At 42.4% G+C, this 12417-nt stretch overlaps 1 long non-coding RNA gene across 1 annotated transcript; it reads right to left on the bottom strand.

The window, feature by feature from the left end:
- Positions 1–1984: 1984 nt before the first annotated feature.
- LOC125129832 (uncharacterized) lies at positions 1985–10582 on the bottom strand. The gene is made up of 2 exons (XR_007135574.1): positions 9580–10582; positions 1985–2204 (listed from the first exon to the last, which is right to left on the bottom strand). It is a non-coding gene; the product is annotated as an uncharacterized LOC125129832 (long non-coding RNA).
- Between the last annotated feature and the right edge of the window lie 1835 nt (positions 10583–12417).

Here is a 12417-nt window from a genome sequence, read left to right on the forward strand (position 1 = left end):
TAACCGCTGCGTCTCGACAGGAACTCCCCTCCTCTCCTCTCTTGCAGGGTGAGCAGTTTTCATATCTTCTGGGTGCAAGGAAAAGGAAGAGGGTCCTGCCAGAGCAATATTTTTCCAGCACTACTGGGCTGCCACACTGGGAAGGCCTTTCGAGGCCTACTATTCCTAGTTCTGCAGGATGGAAAGAATCTCAGGTAAACCCAGAGCTCCTGGTGCATAAACACAGGACACTGGATAGACTCCAGAATACCGACAGTCTCTCCCTAGAGAGCTTTCTAGATGGTGCTAGGAGAGGGATAGGGTGGATGAGGGGGAAGTCAAGCCATAGTTACTGATTGCCTTCACTGAAGGTCAACCAGGGGACTAGACTGTCAAGTTCACCCAACTCAAAATATCATGATTTACCATCTCCCATCCTTCCCCAACAATCATACACTGAAATGAAGCTCCCAGCAGTGTCCTGGGGTCAAATGAGTCGAAGACATGGCCCCGTTATGACTCCAGATTCTTGCAAGAAATTTGTTTTCTCAACATTCCTCTCTGTACACTCCCCTTTGTCTTAATTGGCCCTGCTCCTTGAGGTATATTCCAGATCTTTCCCCTGTATCCTTTGGCTTGGCTCAAGCCTCTGACCCCTCCACTGTGGAGACTAAAACAGGGAGATGGCCAAAATAGGCAGTCAGAGAAGAGCGCAGGCATTCCTATTGCATCTGCTCAGTCTCAGCAATCCTCATGTCAGGAAACCAAGCGCTCAAGTTTACAGGCTGGGCCCAGGGAGAGAGCTTCCTTTCCTCACTCGCAGTGTGAGACAGGGAGCAGGGTCCCTCGGAGGCTGTCTGCTGAGTGCTGAATGTCATAGATACGGTTGTTGAACATGGGTGTTCTCCAGCGGCTCCCTCTGGGTGTAACTCCTCAGAGCTCTTCCCTGGGGCTGTTTGGGGTAGGGTCTGGACAACTGTGCTTCCAGCAAAATTCACCCTTTCTCCCTCTTCGTCATTGGCTCTCACAGGCATTGCCGCAGGTAACCCCTATTATTGTTGTTGTTGTTATTACGTTTTTAACACTTAGAGAGCCAACCCACAGAGTTGAAGGATTTCCAGCAAGCCAGGCAGGAGTGACAGGAGACCACTTTGGCAAGGTTTACGTGACTGACTGATTCAACATTTATTGAGCACTGGCCTGTGTGATGTGGATGTGCGACAGGATGAAGTGGCGGGAAACAAAGGTGAATAAGAAAACAAAGACTCTCAGAGTTCCCATCGTGGCTCAGCGGAAACGAATTTGACTAGCATCCGTGAGGACGCAGGTTTGATTCCTGACTTCGCTCAGTGGGTTAAGGATCTAGCGTTGCTGTGGCTGTGGTGTAGGCCGGCAGCTGCTACAGCTCTGATTTGACCCCTAGCCTAGGAACCTCCATATGCTGTGGATGCAGTTCTAAAAAGACAAAAAAAAAAAAAAGAGAGAGAGAGAGAGAGAAGAAAACAAGACTCTTCCCAGAGGATATATTCTAAGGGAGGCACATGTGCACCTACATCACTGAAATATAAGGTGAGGACAGAAAGTCACCTGGAAAAGTCAAAGTAGAGCATTTTCACCTATCAGGCCACCAGGCAGATGCCCACTGATCTCCTGGGGGTAGTCTGATTCTACAAAGCCAATACCAAGGTTAATAAAGTCTCTGTTATAACATGTTAAGCACCATAAAATAAATGCTTCATAATGTGCATATAACAGGAGCTCAGTGCATCATCACTTTCTTTTAAGTGGATCTCTTTTAAATTAATGAAACATGTTGACTGCCATTTACTTCCCTTTTATGAAAGGGAAAGAGAAATAGAAAAATTGAACTGAGAAATTGAAGCTGCATTTCCCTTCCCTGTTCCTCAGGGCAACTAACAAGAGAACAAACAGGGTTCAGTACCAGGAATAAAGTTGACTCATACTCTTAGGCTTTCTCTCCTTTTAGAACACATTGATTGAAGACTTGGAATGGGATAACATTCATTCTCATAGAGACGAAGTCACCAAGGGAGAGAGGATTAAGGCAGGAACAGGGAAAATGAGGTGAAGGAATAGGAGGCAGTGGCTACGGCACTGCTTTTGATGGTCTCTTCATCTCAGAAGAAAAGGCTCTTCCAGGAAAATTATATTCCAGGCAGAATGATGAGGATGAGTAGAAATCATATATAGTCTGGCCCAACATCCTAGGGGAAGAAAGTAAGTCTTGTGACAACATGAATAAATATATTTTTGTGGCCTGGTACTAGTTCAAAGTCCATAGGTCTAGAAAATGTAAAATCAATGAGAGTATAGGCTCTAAACTGTAGCATTAGTAGTAAAGACAGGTGGACCTTTCCCAAGGCAGGAATCCCAATGGGTGCCATTGAGTAACCTCAGGTCAAGAGATGAGACCTAAAATCCAGGATATGGTCCAAGGTACAGGGAAGATGTGTATGGGACAAGGACATTATATCTTTTCTTTTTCTTTCTTTTTTTTTGTCTTTTGTCTTTTTGTTGTTGTTGTTGTTGTTGCTATTTCTTGGGCCGCTCCCGCGGCATATGGAGGTTCCCATGCTAGGGGTTGAATCGGAGCTGTAGCCACCGGCCTACGCCAGAGCCACAGCCACGTGGGATCCGAGCCGCGTCTGCAACCTACACCACAGCTCACGGCAACGCCGGATCGTTAACCCACTGAGCAAGGGCAGGGACCGAACCCGCAAACTCATGGTTCCTAGTCGGATTCGTTAACCACTGCGCCACGACGGGAACTCCATTATATCTTTTCTAAAAGTGCACCTCAAAATAGTGACATGAAGGAAAATAGGACATGGGGAGCTCCAACTGGCATACTGGCTTTCTAGATACAAGGGTTAAAAATGACGTCTCATCAGCCAGTAAATGCATTTTTCCTGTATCATTCATTGCCTTTGCTCTCCCTTCTACAATTACTGTCAGTTATCGTCACACTATTTAAATATTCATGCTTGTTTTTATATAAAGTACTTGAGGGCAGTGATTATATATTTGTACCTTTGATGGCAACTAGCTCAGAGCCTGTTCTTATTAGACCACTAAGCAATGCTGCTTCATTTCATGTTATAGGAGAATTGGACTTCAAGGGTCAACAGCTGCAAGGGCTGGCAATCCATAGGTCTGGCCAAGAATTTCCCTGAGGCAAGGCATTTGGCAATTACAAGGGCATTCCAGTGAAGTAAAGAGGACTGTCAGATTTTGCAACAGTTTCGCAAACGCGATAGATTTTCTGGAGTGGCTGGGTTCTCGGAAAATTATGTGCTGAGTGGCAAAAAAGTAATCTGGGTTCTCACCTTTAGAGAGATCATGCAAGATAATAACTTCTGCCAGATTCAAATAGGAAAGAGTGACATTAACAAGTTGTCTTCGTACTACATAGCATGATGCTAGGTATTGTACATGTAGAGTATTTTTAAAAGTAAGTAGCTATTGCTGCCCTCCAGCTTCAAATCCTAAGACAGTCAATGTGAATACACATCAACTACTCAGAAAATAATATGAGTGTTACACCGAGTAATAAATTAAACATTACCACACTGTGTTAGAGAAGGCCTTGGAGTTCCTGCTGTGGTGCAGGGGGTTAAGAATCTGCAGTGGTTTGGCTCACTGCGGAGGTGTGGGTTCAGTCCTCGGCCTAGTGCAATGGGTTAAAAAGGATCCGGCATTGCCACAGCTGTGCTCCAGGTTGTGGCTATGGTTTCAACTCAGTCCCCAGCCCGGAATTTCTATATGCTGGGCATGCAGCCATTAAAAAAGAAAAAAAAAAAAAAGACGGTGGCCTTGAGATGGGTCTGCAAGACCCCTATTTTTTGTGGGGTTTTGCTCCTCTGAGGCTTTACAAAGTTATCCTGTGGACATTTGAAATATAATAAAGTTTATTGCTTTAAACCCTACCCCACGCCACCTCATCCCTGCCTATTAATATTTCAAGACAGTGTTATTCTCTGACCCCTGGTCTGGGAACTGCTGCATGCCATGGTGCAGCCTCCCCTCCAAATTTTTTTTTTTAATGTATATAATGATTTTTTTCCCCCATTATAGCTGGTTTACAGTGTTCTGTACAGCATGGTGACCCAGTGACACATACATGTATACATTCTTTTTTCTCACATTATCATGCTCCATCATAAGTGACTAGACATAGTCCCCAGTGCTACACAGCAGCCCTCCAAATTTTTTCAAGATAGCATGTCATATACCTGGTGTAATCATGTGCTTAGCTCTTAATCTCATAACACTCTAGGCTTTCAGCTTGAATCTATAACCCTAACTTGGAGTTTAAGCTTCATTCCAATTCAAAGACTCAAATTTTTATGCTAGAAGAACATGAGGAGACTAGATCACTAGTTCAAAGATTTAGTCTCAAAGGCAATCAAGTTTAAGCGGGTTCCTGCCTTATATTTCTATTCTGCAGAACTAGATTCTTGCTGGTAACTTCTCCTATGAATTGAATTACAGCCCCCCAAACTACTCTTTTCAGTAGGACCTCTGGTTTCTACGGGGTTTTGTTTTGTTTTGTTTTTTGTCTTTTTGCCATTTCTTGAGCTACTCTCATGGCATATGGAGGTTCCCATGCTAGGGGTCCAATCGGAGCTGTGGCCACTGGCCTACGCCACAGTCACAGCAACCTGGGATCCGAGTCGAGTCTGCAACCTACACCGCAGCTCACGGCAATGCCGGATCCTTAACCCACTGAGCGAAGCCAGGGATCAAACCCGCAACCTCATGGTTCCTAGCTGGATTCGTTAACCACTGAGCCACGATGGGAACTCCTCTACAGGTTTTTTGGATGCCAGCTTTGTGCATACCTGAGTATGTCCACATTGACTAATGCTTGCTTAGATTAACACTTTGAATTTTTTTTTCTTTTTCTTTTTATGTTTGGACCTGTGGCATATGGAACTTCCCAGGCTAGGAGTCAAATTGGAGCTGCAGCTGCCGGCCTACACCACAGCCACAGCAACACGAGACCTGAGCTGCATCTGTGACCTGTGCCACAACTCACTGCCATGCTGAATCATTAACCCACTGGGCTGGCCAGGGATGGAACCCACAGCCTCATGGATACTAGTCAGGTCCTTTTTTTTTTTTAAATGACTTTTATTTTTTCCACTATAGTTGGTTTATAGTGTTCTGTCAATTTTCTACTGTACAGCAAAGTGACCCAGTCACACATATATGTATACATTCTTTTTCTCACATTATCCTCCGTCATGCTCCATGATAAGTGACTAGATATAGTTCCCAGTGCCATATAGCAGGATTTCATTGCTTATCACTAGTCGGGTTCTTAACCTGCTGAGACACAACGGGAACTCCAACACCTGAATCTTGAATTCATTTTGGATTTTAATTATAAGTAAGAATGTTCTGCATGGTCCTCAGGGGCTAGTTTTGGCACCAGAGTCACAGAGAAGGCAGTACACTGTAGCCCAAGGGTCTCTTATTTCAAATGTTTCTGGCTACAAGGTAAGAGCAAGTAAGATGCTGTAGCTCTGTGACTGGCTCATAGTCATCAACTTGTTTGCGATCCAAACATTAGCACAGGTGATTTTTAAGGCATGAAATGAGGAAATGAAAGGGGCATTTTAGGCAAAAATAATACAGCAGTAAGTGGACTAAGTTAGCAAGATGATCAAGACACTATATGCCTTAGCCTTTATATCAGATCAAATGTGATAATGCAAACAAAGTTCCCTACACATGGAGTTCCCGTCTTGGCGCAGTGGTTAACGAATCCGACTAGGAACCATGAGGTTGCAGGTTCCATCCCTGGCCTTGCTCAGTGGGTTAAGGATCCGGCGTTGCCGTGAGCTGTGGTGTAGGTCGCAGACATGGCTCGGATCCCATGTTGCTGTGGCTGTGGTGTAGGCCAGCAGCTACAGCTCCGATTAGACCCCTAGCCTGGGAACCTCCATATGCCGCGGGAGCGGCCCTAGAAAAGACAAAAAAAAAAAAAAAAAACCAAAGTTCCCTACACAGTTCCTGGTACACCGCAAATGTTAGTTCTTTTCCTTCTGCATCTAAATTAAAGTGCTTCTGGAGTTCCCTGCTGGCTCAGTGGATTAAAGATCCAGTGTTGCTGTAGAAGCTCTGTTTGCTGCTGTGACAAGGGTTTGATCCCTTGCCTGGGAACATCCACATGTCATGGGCATGGCTAGAAAAATAGAAAAAATTGTTTTGCATACATTAAATCCCCCTTAAAACCTTCTGAATTAGGTATTTCCCCTAAGGAATAATGACTTGACCCCCAAAGTAGCACATCTGAAAAACTACAGGGCTGAGATCAGACTCAGGTCTTCAGACACCAAAGCCAGTTCTCTGTCTCCTACCCTTATCACACTGTCCTAGATTTAAGATTGTGAAGTCTTGGACTGTAGTGTTAACAATGGGACAGAGATCAAAGAATGACGTGAGCTCCTGGGTAGCTGAGCTTCTTGGGGCCTTATTATTATATATCCTTATTTGTAAAAAAAAAAAAAAACAAACAAATTAAAAAAACGAATACTTTATCTCTTCCAAGAAACATCTATTTTCACATTTTAACATCTCTGAAATAGAGACAATTGATGGTCTTTTTCAGTTGTTTTCACTGCTCAGTGCTTTCAGTGTTGTTGCTATTGTTTGCTCATCTGCAAACTTGGTTGTTATTCCCAATGGTATGACTAGACAACCTAAACCCACGGACATTTCAGTCAAAAGCAAACAGAAAAAAAAACACCGTTTAACCACCATTTACGCAAGAAATATGAATCCTAGTTGTTGCCTGAAAACCTCCCATTGACATTTTCTAGTAAGATCAGAAAGAACAGCATCAAAACTTTCAGAATGGATGTCAGAAGCTTGAAAGAAAATCTCAGAAAAAAATGGTGGAGGCGCACTTGGAGAACGTTCTTCGCCAGTGCTCTTGATGGCACAGAGGGTGACACCGGATTGAAAAATACAGACATCAACGACTCAGAGCTGAAAAGTGATTCAGAAGACAGACTCAATATAAAACCATTTTAGACTAATACAACTGAATTTCCACTCCCTCCCTTTTATTTTCAGCTACCCTGGGGACATGTGAAAGTTCCTAGCCTAGGGATCAAATCTGAGCCGGAGTTGTGACCTACACCACAGCTGCAGCAATGCCAGATCCTTAATTCACTGTGCTGGACCGAGGCTCCAACTGACACCTCCACAGACACAAGCTGGACCATTAACCCACTGCGCCACAGCGAGAACTCCATTTCCCCTTTATTAACGCACAAGTATGATATACAGTAAAAATCAGTGTTCAAATCAACCTAAATAAGCCCTTTAATATGGGCTGAGTGAAAAGAAAGCATTGTACCAAAAATTAACTCATAGCATTATTTTCTTTCTTGGTAATACATGAAGTTATGGTGTGCCCTACAATTGGCAGTGTCTTATATTTCATGAGAATGGTCACATAGTAAACGCTTCATTGTTTATAGCGTTAACGCATTTTGGTCACCATAACCTTCTGACATTAGGAGCAAAATATTACCATCAAGTTTTAACTGTAGAAAAAAAAGGTAGATTAAATAACCTACTCGGCCAGCCATAAAATAGGGATAAAGACTTATCCAAATTCAGTCCTCTAGAATAAGCCTAAAATCATTTTTTTTGCTCCAAAATTTCAAGGCTTGGAGTTCCTTTGTGGCACAGCCAGGTTAAGGATCTGGTGTTATCACTGCTGCAACTCAGGTGGCTGCTGTGGCAAGGGTTCAATCCCTGGCCCAGGAGCCCCCACGTGCTACATACAGGTTTGGCCAAAAATTAAAATTAATTAATTAATTAATTAATTTCAAGGCTTGTATCAATCTTAGCACTACTTTTTTTTTTTTAAGGAGCAGATTTGATGAGAATGAATATAGTAGTTTGGGAGGAGTATTAAAATTGCCCCCCCCCTTTTTGGCAAGGAAAATGATTATCAGGGTGTTAAGAACAATAAATCATTGTTACAAACAGCCTAGTAGTGTGTACTACCACATAAAAGCTGTTAAGTAAACAGCAGGAGTTGTATCACTCAGGGTAGTGAATGCTGGCTGTCCCAGCAATCAAACCCTGAATTCTTAGTGATTTAACCAACTAAAATATGTACCACACATCTGCCCTACAGTTAGCACAGGCTGGCGTGTGGTAAAGGTCGGGTTGCTCTTCTCCACAGCTTCGCTCAAGTAACCGAGATGACATGGGATCTGCTGTCTTGCGGCTGTCCCATGTGGAACGTGTAACTTCCAAGGTCACTGTGAGGGGGGCAAAAGGGTTAGGGGTGGCACATCGGCTTATAACTTCCTCAGCCTGAAAATGACACAAGACTTCCTTCAGGCCGCCAGCCAGCAGTACTCCCTCACTTGACCGCAATCTCACTGAAGGAAGGCTGGGAAAAGCAGAGGAGCCAAGGACTGCATGGTGACTGCTGTCTATACCACAGAAGTCCTATCACTATTTCCATGAGGACAAGAATCTGTTTTATTTACTGATATCCCCAAATATCTAGAATAGTGTCTGACTTAGAGTGTTCGCTAGTAATTATTGAATTAGTAAATTGCATAGGAAGCTTATTTTCCTTGTTTCAACTATGAATCTACTCTGAAAAGTTTCTGGATAGAGAGAGATACTCAAGTTCGATTCAATATTTCAGTAACACTAAGATGGTATTTTGGATAAGAATGTATTTGAGGTTGGCAAACTCATTCTCAAATGTAATTAGACCACATGAAATCTTTCTTTGGGAGCCTAATGATTCTTTAAATCGACTGAAATACTAGGAAAACACAACACTCAACTCTTAAAAGCCAGTTTGGAGTCTTAGTTTCACTTAAAAATGAACACAGACTGAAATCGTCCTAAAAATGACTGCTTAAGGAGTTGATAAGAATCTCGATTAGAGAGGTATGAAAAGGCAAGCAGTAGTCAGGCAGGGGGAACTGAATGATAAGCAGCAGTCTATTTGGCTCCAATTCACCACCTATTCTTAATATTACCTGCATGATCAGGAAAGCACACAGAGGTCAACACTGATTTTCACAAAGGACGCTCAAATGATGTAATTCATCAATCATTCAATAAGTGTTTCTCAGGCACCAAATATGCCCAGAGCATAATGCTTAGTGCTGATTCAGGTGCAAAAGACAGATATAATTCCTACTGTAAGGGAATTTTATAACCTAATAGGAAAGATAGACACCAAACAACTATTATCATAAGCATGACACAGGCTGCAAAAAGGGAAGTACCAGGTGCTATGATGTGATGAACTGGGAGACTCCCTGGTCTTGAACCTTAGGATCAGGGGAGCGCTCCTCAAGAAATTGAAGTTTCAACTTAAATCCAAAGGATACAGAGGATTTAGCATTGGAACACTGAGGGAAAGAGGAAGAAATACCTCTTCGCAACCCCACCATGAAGTTCCTCAGGATTACATGCTTTAGTATATAGCTGAAGAAATGGTAGAAGAGTAAAGTGATTTAAACAATGTTCGGAGGACATTGTTTAGCGAATAGATTAATTAGAACCACAGGCCACATTCCTTACCTTTCAGGGCAGGGCACGTGATTGTCTCTCTTTCCTGATTCAAAACAGTAACTGAGACAGTCATTCTCATGACCCACCAGGCACATCAACCAGCCATGAACTAGACTGATTTAACAGATATATATTAACAGCCTGTTTCCCGGCGTGCAGAATGAGAAGAGCCTTAAATTGCTTTCATGCAGGAAAAGGGTGGGGTGTAGTGGCCGAGGGGAAAGCTTCATTGGTGAGAGCCAAGTGCTAAAAGCAGCTGCTTGTGACATTTCCGTCAGCAGTCCTCCCCTCCTTCATTGTGTATGAGACACACATCAGATGTTCCGGTTTATGATTTCAGCTTCAGAGAACATACCCTTTGAGATCTAAGTTCAAGTATCTCTTCCTGGCACGATGCCTGCTCATTAACTGGACACCAAAGCCCACCTGAGAATGATAACCAAATGCTGAGAGCACTGGGACTCCTTTCTCCTACCTTCAAGGAGGTCTGGACTCTTGTGGAGTGGTTAAGTCCTGAGCCCAGGTGCCTAACTGCTGTATTTCTAGAAAGTGACAAAGCACAGGCTACCAAAAAGATTCTGTCCAGATGCCAGAACCATGTCAGAATACAAGGTCACATACAGCTGCTGTCTTCCCTTGTTTGTATCAGCCAGAGGACGATCTATTCTCTTTTCTCTGGAAGACGCAGCAGAGACTAACTCATGGAGGTCCAGGTAAGTACCACCCGATCCGTTAGGTAGACCAGACCTACTGAGGGCCAGGTTTTTGCCTTTTCATATTGTGTGGGCCTCCCCAGGTAAATTAAGGCAGAAAAAAAAAAAATCCATTATCTATGGGGAGATAACAGAGGAAAACCCTTATAGGCCCTTGGATAAGTCCAAACTTTATTTTTTGCATCTATAAAATAAAGGAAATTGGATTATTTCTAATTCATCCTCTAGCTTGACTAACTAGTACGACTTCATCTGACACACAAACTCTCCTCTTTGTCATCCTTTTTGTTGTATATGAAATGCTCAGTCTTCTCTAGTTAAAAAAAAAAAAAAATCACTTACTACAGATGCCTAAAATAAAGTAACTATATAGAAAGTATTCCTTTTTTCCTTCAGGTAGTCATGGCAACACTAACATTATAAAAAATATCCAAATAAAGATATAAAGAAAATAAATACCACCCTATAATCCCACCACTGAGGGATAAGCATTCTCTTTTTTTTAAATCTGTGGCACAAGCCACAGCTGCAGCAGTGCCTGATCCTTAACCCACTGTGCCACAGTGGGAACTCTAAGGGATAAGCATTCTTAACATTTGGAATTATAATCTTCTAAAATGACTTTTGTGCCCACACTTTTATGCATATTTACTTAAAAAGTAAAAAGTGTGGTAGGAGTTCCCTTGTGGTGCAACAGGTTAAGGATCTGGTGTTGTCATTGCAATGGCTCAGCTAATTACTGTAGCACAGGTTTGATCCCTGGCTTGAGAATTTCCACATGCTGAAGCTGCTGCCAAAAAAAAAAAGTGTGATGACTTTGTCCTTCGGTGTTTTGAAACCTGCATTCTTTAATAGTACACCATAAACCCCACTTTTTCCTAAAGCATGATTGATTTTCACAGCTGCATTTGTAATACCATAATTACAAATTTAGAAAGACCACAGTTTAACTCACCTGTTATTGTTAAACATCTAGGTTATATATAGTCTTTATTATAAATAACACAGCACTGAACAAACTTGTACAAGCATACCTAATTATTTCCTCTGGATAAATTCTCATAACTAGAATTACTCCTACTAGCAATGTATAAGAGTGATAGTTTCCAGACACTCTTGAGAATTACAAAACTGGATTTATGATTTAAATAAATCTTTGCCAATATGCTACGTGAAAAACTCTTAAGGTCCTGGGCTTTATAGTTTAGAGAAACCTTGTCAATATCCATGTGTGATTATTTCTGAACACTTCTCTGTATTTGATCATTTGTATTTCTTTTTTCTTTTTTTTCTTTTTAGGGCCGAGCCTGTGGCATATGGAAGTTCCCGGGCTGGGGGTCGAATAAGAGCCACAGCAAGCGGGATCCCAACCACGTCTGCGACCTACACCATGACTCCTGGCAATGCCAGATCCTTAACACACTTGGTGAGACCAGGAATAATAGTTGGGTTTGTAACCCACTGAGCCACAATGGGAACTCCTGTGTTTCTTTTTTTGGCTAAATGTCTATTCCATTCCTTTGCCCATTTGCCTGCTTGTTCACTAATTTTCTTTTTGAGATCTCCTCAAATGATTCATTATTTTTCTTTTTTTTTTTCCTGTCTTTTTGCCATTTCTTGGGCCGCTCCCGCAGCATATGGAGGTTTCCAGGCTAGGGGTCGAATCGGACCTGTAGCCGCCAGTCTACAGAGCCACAGCAATGCTGGATCCGAGCCGCGTCTGCAACCTACACCACAGCTCACAGCAACGCCGGATCCTTAACCCACTGAGCAAGGGCAGGGATCCAACCCACAACCTCATGGTTCCTAGTCGGATTCGTCAACCACTGCGCCACGACGGGAACTCCCATTATTTTTCATGTGTAGATTTTAGAAGATGCCCTGCAAATTCAGGGAGATTCAGGTTTGTTTTTTGACTCCTATTTTATTTTTTATTTTTTCTTCCAGTTTTATTGAGATACAATTGACATACAGCACTGTGTAAGTTTACGGTGTACAGCATAACCATTTGATTTAAATACATCATGAATGGTTACCCCTAATAAGTTTAATGAACATCTATCATATATAGATACAAAATTAAAGAGAAAAAAAATTTTTTTTTGATCATCACAACCCAACTTTACAGTATTTC

Source organism: Phacochoerus africanus, chromosome 6, assembly GCF_016906955.1.
Source record: "Phacochoerus africanus isolate WHEZ1 chromosome 6, ROS_Pafr_v1, whole genome shotgun sequence".
NCBI lineage: Eukaryota > Metazoa > Chordata > Mammalia > Artiodactyla > Suidae > Phacochoerus > Phacochoerus africanus.